This window comes from Vitis riparia, unplaced genomic scaffold, assembly GCF_004353265.1.
Source record: "Vitis riparia cultivar Riparia Gloire de Montpellier isolate 1030 unplaced genomic scaffold, EGFV_Vit.rip_1.0 scaffold716_pilon_pilon, whole genome shotgun sequence".
Taxonomy (NCBI): domain Eukaryota; kingdom Viridiplantae; phylum Streptophyta; class Magnoliopsida; order Vitales; family Vitaceae; genus Vitis; species Vitis riparia.
Window position 1 is genome coordinate 57,090 of NW_023269747.1, and position 11,513 is coordinate 68,602.

Here is an 11,513-nt window from a genome sequence, read left to right on the forward strand (position 1 = left end):
CATGGGACGTACAATAGGAAAGTCAACATCTCGTGTTCTTAGCATAGAAGAATGGTCCCAAGCACATTTATATGTGTTGACTAATTGTGAGGAAGTGACGTCATTTATTGAGTAAGACACTTATTTGAATAAAACTTTATATTAATTCTCATACAAAAATTTAATTTTGGTCTTTGTGAGCATTATAATTAATTTTTTCATTTTTATCAAAGAGCATAAGCAATCTATAAGGGTTAAGCCTCGTATTCATGCACGAGATGTAGATTTAATTCACAGAAGAGAATTCATTAGTTGGTTTGAAGAACGTGTAAGTTCATGCACTACATAAATTGTTCTATTATCTAATACACATGTATGTATTAACATCTTATATTTGAATATATAGATTATACAAATGCGACATGAAGGTCTGATTTCTGAACACATACTATCATTGTCTCGTGGACCAAGTACATCAGTTACATGTTATAGAGGATACATCATTAATGGGTTCAGATTTCACACAAGAGAATGAGAAAAGGGAAAAAAAACTCAAAATAGTGGAGTTGTTGTGACTGTAGAGGTATCAAGCTTTGCAAGTGCAAGAGATAAGAACCCAATTCCTGGTCATGTTTCCTACTATGGTGTGCTAACTGATGTAATTAAGTTACATTACCTTGGTGGAAATAGAGTTATTTTATTCAAGTGTGACTGGTGGGATGTAATCAATAGTGGAAGGGGAATGAAGAATGATGAATATGGGTTCACGTGTTTGAATTTTGAACGTACCATATGCACAGATGAACCATTTGTGCTTGCATCTCAAGAAAAACAAGTCTTCTATGTTCAAAATTCAAATGAGGAAAATTGGCACACTGTTATAGAGATACAAACTCGAGGGGTTTATGATATGAATCAGAAAGTATCTACTAATGATCCAGAGCCATATCAACAGCTTATAACACTTCATAGTTAACGTGATGTGCATGAGTTGATCGAGAATGATTTAATCAATTGGGATAGAAATGATATTGTAGAAGAAACTATCCAAACAAATGTTCTACTATCACGACAAAAAAACATTATTGAAAGAGATAATGAATTCATTCATGATGATGATATAGATGATGTGTAGCTAATAGTATTGGTAAGTACATAAATATATACTTACCAGATATACAAATTGTAATTTATTTCAATTATTTATGTAACTTATTTTGTATTACTATTTCTAATTTACTTTATTATGTAGGAAATGTCACATCGAAGAGGAAGAGTACAAATAGTGTCTCCAGAAGATGAGTTGGACAATCTACAACAACTCTTAGACATACAACCTGCTGCAACTACTACTCCTAGTAGTTATGATCCTTCTGATTCTTCAGATCCTTCTGTTGTTGGTATGATTAAGAAGATTATGTTTAACTTTACATATGATAAATGTGTTTACATATATTTAATTTCTTGAATGATAGGTTTTTAATGTTTAATTTTATATAAGATAAGTAAATTATGTTTCTTTTAATTTCATTATTACTCTTAATAGGTTCATCCTCTAGCAAAAAGAGGACACGTGGCCTAACACGTAACTTAGATTTACTTAGTATGAAACCCGGGGAAAAAAAAACTACACGATTCAATACTAGAGGGCAAGTTATTTATGATGGAAAAGGGGAAAGATTGTCAAGCTATATGGAAACATTGGTGTGATCTCAACACAATGTACCCATCCAAGTTCAAGATTGGAATCATGTTAGTGAAGATGTGAAGGAAAAGATTTGGGCCTTAGTATTGGTATATGCTAGTTACTATTCAATCTAAATTGTAATGTTATTTTTTAAAAATGATACCTCTTATTTAAACATGACATTTTAATGCAATACAGGAAAAATATGAACTAGAAGAAACATGTAAGAGCTACATTCTTCAATGTTGTGGAAATTTGTTTAGAAGCTATAGAAATAAAATGAAGGCCAAGTATTATAACCCTTATAATACAGATGAGGAGAGATTGTGCCATCGACCTCCACACTTATCGGATGATGATTGGAGGTGGCTCATCCACTTTTGGGGTACACCTGAGGCCAAGGTAAAGATAATGATCTTTTCTTGATAATGTATCTTATGATACTCATATTCACATAAAATAATATTTATTAGTTATATCCAACCTAATACTTCATGTATATAACTTTTATTATGTTTCTATTACCTATATAGGTGACTTGCTATTTTTTAATTGATGTAGGATATCTCAGAAAAAAACAAGGCAAATAGGGCAAAACAAGTGATAAAGCATACATCGGGATCAAAAAGTTATGCTCAAATTCGATATGAATAGGTTGAAATTTATTATTAATATGACTTGTTTGTACATAAATAATTCATCATAAATAACTCAATTGTTTTACTTATAAGAATAGGCACAAAAGAAGGAGGATCGAAGTGAGCCCAATAGAATTGAGATGTTTGCCTTCACACACACAAGAAAAGATGGGACGCCTGTTGATGATCATTCTAAGGAGATTATGGTAATGAAGTAAATAAATTTTATATACTTGTATTTCAATCATAGCCTCATACTAAATTATTTTAAAAGTCTAACAATTTTTTTATATATATAATTCCAGGATCAATTTGAACAATTACTATCTCAACCTGAGGGGACATCTTCTTCTACTTCTGCATCATCTGGAGCATCTACATCTGTATCATCTACATATGTAGATGAGATATATACTCAAGTCATGGGTCCAGAGAGGAATAGTCGTGTTCGAGGGTATGGATTTGGTCTTACTCCTACCTCAATCTTTGGTTCTACTAGTAGAAGACGATCAGGAGTTATTCTTTCAACACAACTTGAAAACGCCCAAGAGATGCTAATAGCTACAGAACAAAAGTTTACAACTGCAACTAAAGAACTCTCAAATGTGAAAGATGAACTCTCACATGTGAAAGAAACATTTGAAGAAAGGTTGATAGAAGTTCAAAAGAAGACACGTGAAGAAGTGAAAGAAGAGTTTGAAGAAAAAATGATGGAAATGCAAAGAAAAATGCAAGCACAAATTCAAGAACAGATGATGCAAATGATGCAACAATTTCAGCAAAAGCAGTAGACATTTGAAGATTTTGCTACATCTTTATATGATAGATTCTCTTAACTTTTTTGAAGATTATGCTACTTATTTATATGATAGATTCTCCTAACTTTTTTTGCTTTCTATGACTATTATGTGATGTTTGGTTGGTTGATTTGTTATATTATGTTAGAATGTGAAACTAAATTTGAATCTCTTTGTTTTTTGTTTGTTTGGTTTTTTTTTTTTTGTTATATTATGTTTTTTTTATTTAATGACTTATATTGATATATAAGTTTTTAACTAGCTTGGAATAATTGATTGTAATATATTGAAATTGGTTTAATTGTTTAATTGCATATACAGGTCTAAAATGGGTTTGTTTGGGTTTATAACAGGTTTGGGAAATTTTAATTTATAAAAAACCAATGTCCAAAATATAACATATTTTAGTCATGGCCACTAAAAAATTGTGACCATAAGTATGCTTTTAGTCACGCTTAAAATGAATCGTCACCAAAAGTTAGGGATAGCGGCCATAATAGACTTAATGTTTAGTCATGGTTACTTAATTACCATGACCATATACCTATATTTAGTCACGGTTAGGGGCATTGACCGTGACCAAAAGTTGACATTTAGTCACAGTCATTTTTATTAACCGTGACTATAGACATACATTTAGTCACGGTCGATAAATTTTACCCGTGACTATAAGTGTACATTTAATCACGTTCATTATTTGACCGTGACTAAAGGTTAAACATATAGTCACGGTTTATTACCTGACCGTGACCAATACCTTTAGCTACGCCTCATACTGTGACGCTTGGTCACGGTTTCATAAGACCAAGACAATAGGTTTTGGTCAAGGATATATATGATTTGGTGACGGTTGGCGACCGTCACCAAAAATCTTATTTCTTGTAGATATAGCATACAATGACTTGATCTCATGATGCAAAATCTTGAATATCATCTACCTCCTAGGGGATTCATAGCATCTAAAGGCCCGAGCTCATGGGATCCTAAGTCGTTCTTATCATCCATAACTCTTAGTTGTTCATAACATCTAGAGCCCTAAGCTTATGGGATCATGAGTCATTCATATCATTTAGAATTGTAAATTATTCACAGCATCTAGAGGCCCAAGTAGATGACTTGGAGTAGCGTATGTCATTCTTAACCCGAGGTGTTCATAAAATCTAGAGCACTGATCTTTTCGTGCCATCTAGAGCCTAGAGCTCACAACCTAGAGTAGCTCATCCAATCCACACCCCTAAGCAGTTGATAGCATCTAGATCCCTAAGCTCATGACCTAGTGTTGTTCATGTCATCAAGAGCCTTGAGTTATTCATAACATTTAGAGGTTTTAACTCATGACTTAGAGTCTTTCATGTTAACCACAACCCAGAATTGTTTACAGTATTTAGAGCACTAAGCTTATGACCCAGTGTTGTTCATGTCATCCACAAACTTAAGCAGTTTATAACATTTAGAGGCTTGAGTTTATGACGCAAAATCATTCATGTCATCCACAACCCTGATCTATTCATCACATCTAGAGCCTTAAGCTTATAACCCAGAGACTTTCACATCATTGATAAGCATGACCTGTTTATAGCATCTAAGGCCTTGAGCTCACAACCCGAAGTCATTTATGTCAACCACAAGCTAAATTTGTTCATAACATCTAAAACCCAGAGCTCACAACCTAGAGGAGCTCATGTCATCCACAACCCTGAGTTGTTCATAACATCTAGAACCTTGAGCTCATGACTCAAAGTAGCTCATGTCATCCACAACCTTGAGTTATTCGTAGCATTAAGATTCCCGACCTCACGACCTGAAGTTGTTCATGTCAACCACGGCCTAAAGTTATTCATAACATCTAGTGCCTTGAGCTCACAAACTAGAGTAGCTCATGTCATTCATAGCACTGAGTTACTAATAGCATCTAAATCCCTGAGCTCACTACCCAGAGTCATTCATGTCAACCCCAACCCAAAGCTATTCATAGCATCTAGAGCCCTGAGTTGATGTCTCGGAGTCATTCATGTGAACCACAACTTAGAGCTGTTTATAACATCTAGAGCCTTGAGCACATAACCAACAGTCGTTCATGTCATCTACAAGCTTGAGCTATTCAAAGCATCTAGAGCCTTAAGCTCACGACTTGGAGACTTTCATGTCATTGACAACCTTGATCTATTCATAGCATCTAGAGCCTTAAGCTCATGACCCAGAGTCGTTGATGTCAACTACAACCCATAGCTATTTATAGCATTAGAGCCTTGAGCTCATAACCCATAGTCTTTTATATTATTAATAGCCCTTAGTTGTTAATAGCATTTAAAGCCCTAAGCTCACAACCTAGAGTCATTCATGTCAACCACAACCTAGTGCTATTCATAACATTTTGAGTCTTGAGCTCATGAACCAGAGTAACCGATGTTATCCATATCCCTGAGCCATTCTTTACATCTAGAGTCCTCATCTCATGACCTAGAGTTGTTTATGTCAACCACAACCCATACCTGTTTATAACATCTAGAGCCCTGACCTCATGACCTAAAGTCTTTCGTGTCATCAATAACTTTGAGTTGTTCATAGAAATTAGAGCCTTGAGCTCATGACATAGAGTCGTTCATGTCAACCACAACCCAACATTGTTCATTGCATCTAGAGCCTTAAGCTCATGACCTAGAGTAGCCCATGTTATCCATAGCCCTCAACTGTTTATAGCAACTAGTCTCTTGAGCTCATGACTAAGAGTCATTCATGTCAACCACAACTATGAGTTGTTCATAGTATTTAGAGTCCTAAGCTCATGACCCATAGTCTTTCATGTCATCGACAACCTTGAGCTCTTCATAGCATCAAGAGCCCTGAGCTCATGACCCGAAGTCATTCATGTTAACCACAACCTAGAGCTATTCATAGGATCTTTAGCCTTAAGCTCACAAGCAAGAGAAACTCATTTCATCCACAACCCTGAGCTGTTAATAGCATCTAGAGCCCTGAGCTCACAACCTAGAGTCATACATGTCAACCACAACCTAAAGTAGTTCATAGCATCTAGAGCCTTAGCATTAGACCTAGAACGACTGATGTCATCAACAGTCTTGAGTGTTCATAGCATCTACAGCCCTAAGCTCATGACCCAGAGTTTTTCATGTCATCTACAACCCTGAGTTGTTCACAACATCTAGAGCTCTAAGCTCACAACCCCGAGTCATTCATGTCAACCACATCCTAAAGTTGTTTATAGCATTTAAAGCCTTGAGCTCATCACCCAAATTAGCTCATGTCATCGATAACCCTGAGATGTTTATAACATTTAAAGCCTTGGGCTCACGACCAAGAATTGTTCATATAACCCACACCCTTGAGTTGTTCATGTCATCTTGAGGCTTGAGCTTACAGGATCCTAAGTCATTCATATCATTCAAAACCCTAAGCTATTCATAACATCCAGAGCCTTGAGTTAATTGATGGGAAAAACCCAGATCTCTTCGTTTCCCAAGTCTGGATTAGGTTAGGAATATGCATAACTATCCTAGGCTTTTTCTAAATTCTATGCACAATGGAAAAATAACATTCTTATACTTTAAAAGGATTCATAAAGTGCTAACAAAAACCATTCCTTGAATTCAAATGTTCCCAAATCAAATCCACTTGGTGAAGATGAAGATCGAAATCACAAAAGTCTCGTAAACCCAAAGTCTTCCACTCAATGACTCGAACCTTGATCTTGGCACACTTTTAATGTAGAGGAAAAGAGGGTGAAGGCTATGGCTCTCTACCTTATATGGATGGTGGAAGACAAAAGCTATGGAAACTCTAACCGTTATGGGATATTTATAGGGTTCCTAAGTGGGTTTAAGTGACTTGAGCCCACATGGGCTTGGTCACTTAATCTAACACAAAATGGGTTATAATTGATTAAGTAACCCAATAGGGCCTACTAATTAATCACTTAATCCAATCCAGAGACCTTGTTCACTTACACTTATGCAACCTTATGTAATTACCAAAATGCCCTTATGCACAAAAGTGAACTTATAGCCAATTCAACCCTCATAACCCATGCAAACAAAGGTGTATGAGCTCAAAGCGGGGACCACTAGGACCTATAGGAATATTGGTTCCCTTAGATTCCAATTTTAAAGATTATTCAATATCCCATTATAGAGAATCAACTAAACTCTAGTATCCTATGTAAATAACAACAAGACACCAAGTGCTCGGGTCCGTGACCTAGTATCCATTGTGTTCGGTCTCCCCATGAACTAGTGTCTGTAGTCTAACAAGGTGAAAGCTATCAGTATTTCAAGACTACCTCTATGATCCTTGAGTTACGGATCCTCTTATTATGTGTTCAATTGACATATCTTAGCTCTTAAAGAGCCTATGTCAAGTTCCACTTAAGGAATTACTATGACCAGAGTTTCCATGAATACACCTCCTTAGGATCACTCAATAGGATGCTCTATCTCAATCCCAAGAGATATCATGGTGCCTTGATTACTACTCAAAACATGTTATTTTGTAGCTTGTAATTAGCTCTTTTAAACACCCTTGAGTATTAATTATTACCTTTTAACTCAATTGGCATGTTAAGGACCCTTGCAATCGTTTCTAATCAAATTGTGTTAAGTTTTGGTGTTTTTGATAGCTTTTTGCTCACCAAAGAAATTTAAGAATGAGGGAGAGTTGTATATAGTTCATGGCAAAGATTTTGGAAGCTCAAATTCATGAAGAAACCAAGATTTGGAGCCTCATAGTCCTTTTCCAAAGTCGTTCAAAGTATGCAAGGAAAAAGCAATGGAAAGAGGAAAACAGAGTAAGCAAAATAGAGGATAGTAGCTTCAGTCTTCCTTTGCACTTTTGGAGCACTTCTGAAGTCCATTTTCTACATACTATATACCATTTCAAATATCAGGAAGTCAAGAATCCAACGCTTCAAACTGTGTACGATTTGGAGCTGAAATGAGGAAGATATGGCCTTCGGAAGACAACTGCATCAAGTTGAGGGACAATTTCGCACCTTGCGAAATTGGAACTCCAACGTGCGAAATTTAAAGTGGATGGCAGCTGTGTAGTCGTAGTGAAGCCCAGCATTCGAAGTTGATTTTGCAACTTGTGAACTTGGATCTCAACGTGCGAAAGTGGATTCTAAGTTGCGAAATCAACTTGCGAAATTTTCGCAAATCACCATGCAACGTGCGAAACTGGGATATTTGTGCCGACTCTTTTTCTTCTGATATTTTTGTGTCTAAATTTCCATTTTCTCCTTGTATTCAGCCACTCATGTAATTCCTTAGCTAGGAAGTATCCAAGGAAGGGTAAATTACCTTCCTATATAAACTCTCTTGTAAACACTAAAAAGGGGACTCTCGGGGAGCTTTTTCCAGGAGACCAACTTATGTATATTTTACACTTAGTGAAATACAGAGATCTCTTTTGCTTTCTTTCTCTCTCTACTATTTTCTTTTTCTTGGAAGCCAAACAAACTCTGAGGATGTTTTCCCAGAGATGAGAGGCTAAACTTTTGGTTTCTTGGAGTGAAGGAAGCTAGGTGAAAAGTCCAGATGCAAAGGTGGAAAACTCTCGTGCATTAAATACAGGTAGTTGGAGTTCATTAATGGTTTTTAAATCTAAAGTTTTGCTTTAAATCCCTTAGAATCACTTTGAATGCCCAATACATGGTAAGCTTTAGGTCTCTGTGGATACTTATTGCTAGATCCACATTAGACCATTAGTTATCATGTACGAGCCATTGGAAAGTGGCTCAAGGTGAAGACCCTTAGTGTCTAAAGCCATTAATGGAACTTGAATACCACTTCTATTGACTTTTTATGGATTAAATCTTCATTGTTAAACCTATACCGGTTCGGGAAACAACCATCCTTTATGTTGTTGTCCCCAATGCGAGAAGAAAAATCTGGAATTTCCCACTTTGCATCTTGAACTTGATCCTAGCAACCTCTAGGTCCGGGAGACTTTCTTTCTTTCATTTCTACCTAGTTCTATATTAGTTTAGTTCTAAACACCACTTTCAAAACAAATGTTATTTTCTTTTAAATTTTAAGTTTTTGACAAAGGAAATCATCAGACTCAATTTCTAATCTAGAGTCTATCACTAGTAGAGTGAAAACCCATCCCTGAGTTCGACCCTAGAGCTTTTATACTATAGTAGCTTTGCTACGCCAGTGTAAGGTCATAGGATTTATAAATATTTTTTATTAAAATACTCAACTGGGAACGAATCAAATGGCGTCGTTGCCGGGGATGGTGCCACTTTGCAGTGATATGATCTTATGAGAACACTTCTGATTTCCATCACAAGTTTGGTGAATTCCTTTTTTTTTTTTCACTAACTTCATTTCCTCTCTTTTAATTGTAGAATTTCCTTTGTTAAGTTTACTTTCATTTTCTTTCTAACCTTAACTTTCTTCTAGCTTTCTTTTGTTTTTGTTGTCTTTGTTTTGTTTTCAGAGAAGTTGCAACATGTGCATGCCCTATTGGATTCGGGACCAAGAGGGAAGGCTAGTAAGGATAGAGAATCCTCAACACACAGAGTTGGATATCTGTGTAAACATCATGGACCCTCCACAAGAGGATCAGAATTCTCAACACGGTCAAGGTGGTAATCCAAATGCATATCTATCCATGAGGGATAGAATGCACCCACCAAGGATGAGTGCACCCTCATGCATCGTGCCTCCTCTTGAGCAGCTGATTATAGGGCCCCATATTGTGCCCTTCCTACCAAATTTCCATGGAATGGAGAGTGAGAACCCATATGCCCACATCAAGGAATTTGAGGAGGTATGCAATACTTTTAGAGAGGGAGGAGCTTCAATAGACTTGATGAGACTCAAGCTATTCCCTTTTACTTTGAAGGACAAGGTAAAAATATGGCTTAACTCTTTAAGGCCAAGGCGCATAAGGAATTGGGTTGATCTGCACGCTGAATTTTTGAAGAAATTTTTCCCCACCCATACGACCAATGGGTTGAAGAGACAAATCTCAAACTTTTCTGCCAAAGAAAATGAGAAGTTCCATGAATGTTGGGAAAGGTATATGGAGGCCATCAATGCTTGCCTCATCATGGCTTTGATACATGGCTCTTGGTGAGCTATTTTTATGATGGGATGTCTTCCTCCATGAAGCAAATTCTTGAAACCATGTGTGGGGGAGATTTTATGAGTAAGAATCCGGAAGAAGCCATGGACTTTTTAAGTTATGTCTCTGAGGTATCAAGAGGATGGGATGAACCTAACTCAAGAGAAATGGGAAAGATGAAAGCTCCTGTAAATCCAAAGGCTGGAATGTACATGTTAAGTGAAGACATGGACATGAAAGCTAAGGTGGCAACAATGGCAAGGAGGTTGGAAGAACTTGAGTTGACAAAAATGCATGAAGTCCAAGCCATTTCCGAGACATAAGCCCATGTCATGCCATGCACCATTTGCCAATCATGTGATCATGTGGTAGATGAGTGCCCAACCATCCCAGTTGTGAGGGAGATGTTAGATGATCAAGTCAATGTTGTGGGGCAATTTAGGCCCAACAACAATGCACCTTATGGAAACACCTATAATTCAAGCTGGAGAAACCATCCAAATTTTTCTTGGAAACCAAGGCCACCTCCATACCAACCACAAGCCCAAACCCAAGCACCTCAACAAACCTCTTCAGTGGAGCAAGCCATTGTGAACCTAAGTAAAGTCATGGGAGACTTTGTGGGTGAACAAAAGGCAATCAACTCCCAATTGCACCAAAAGATTGAAAATGTTGAGAGTTCTCAAATTAAGAGAATGGATGGGATGCAAAATGATCTATCTCGGAAGATAGACAATATTCAATACTCCATCTCTAGGCTTACCAACCTCAACACAGTGAATGAGAAAGGAAAGTTTCCCTTTCAACCAAGCCAAAATCCAAAGGGTGTTCATGAAGTTGAAACCCAAGATGGGGAGTCTTCAAATTTGAGGGAGGTCAAAGCTGTGATCACTTTGAGGAGTGAGAAGGAGGTTGATCAACCCTTGCCTAACGTGAGGCAAGATGAAGAACTCATGTCAAAGATACCCTTGGTTAAAGAGAGCAATAACCAAGAAGATAAGAGTGGGAAGAAAAATGCTTCTAAATCAAGCATTGAAGAAGAGCCAAGGATAGTGATCAAAGAGGATATGATGAAGAAACATATGCCTTCCCCTTTTCCTCAAGCTTTACATGGAAAGAAGGGAATCAAGAATTCATCAGAAATTCTTGAAGTTTTGAGACAAGTGAAGGTAAATATACCCTTACTTGATATGATCAGGCAAGTCCCCACATATGTGAAATTTTTAAAGGACTTGTGCACGGTCAAGAGAGGGTTAAATGTGACAAAGAAGGCATTCCTCACTGAGCAAGTAAGTGCCATCATTCAATGTAAGTCTCCAGTTAAGT

General features: G+C 36.9%; 1 long non-coding RNA gene across 1 annotated transcript; it reads left to right on the plus strand.

Annotated features, from left to right (window-relative positions):
- Positions 1-1,659: 1,659 nt before the first annotated feature.
- Positions 1,660-2,504, plus strand: LOC117910342. Its single transcript, XR_004650649.1, has 4 exons — positions 1,660-1,773; positions 1,865-2,068; positions 2,228-2,320; positions 2,403-2,504. It is a non-coding gene; the product is annotated as an uncharacterized LOC117910342 (long non-coding RNA).
- The last annotated feature ends 9,009 nt before the right edge of the window (positions 2,505-11,513 follow it).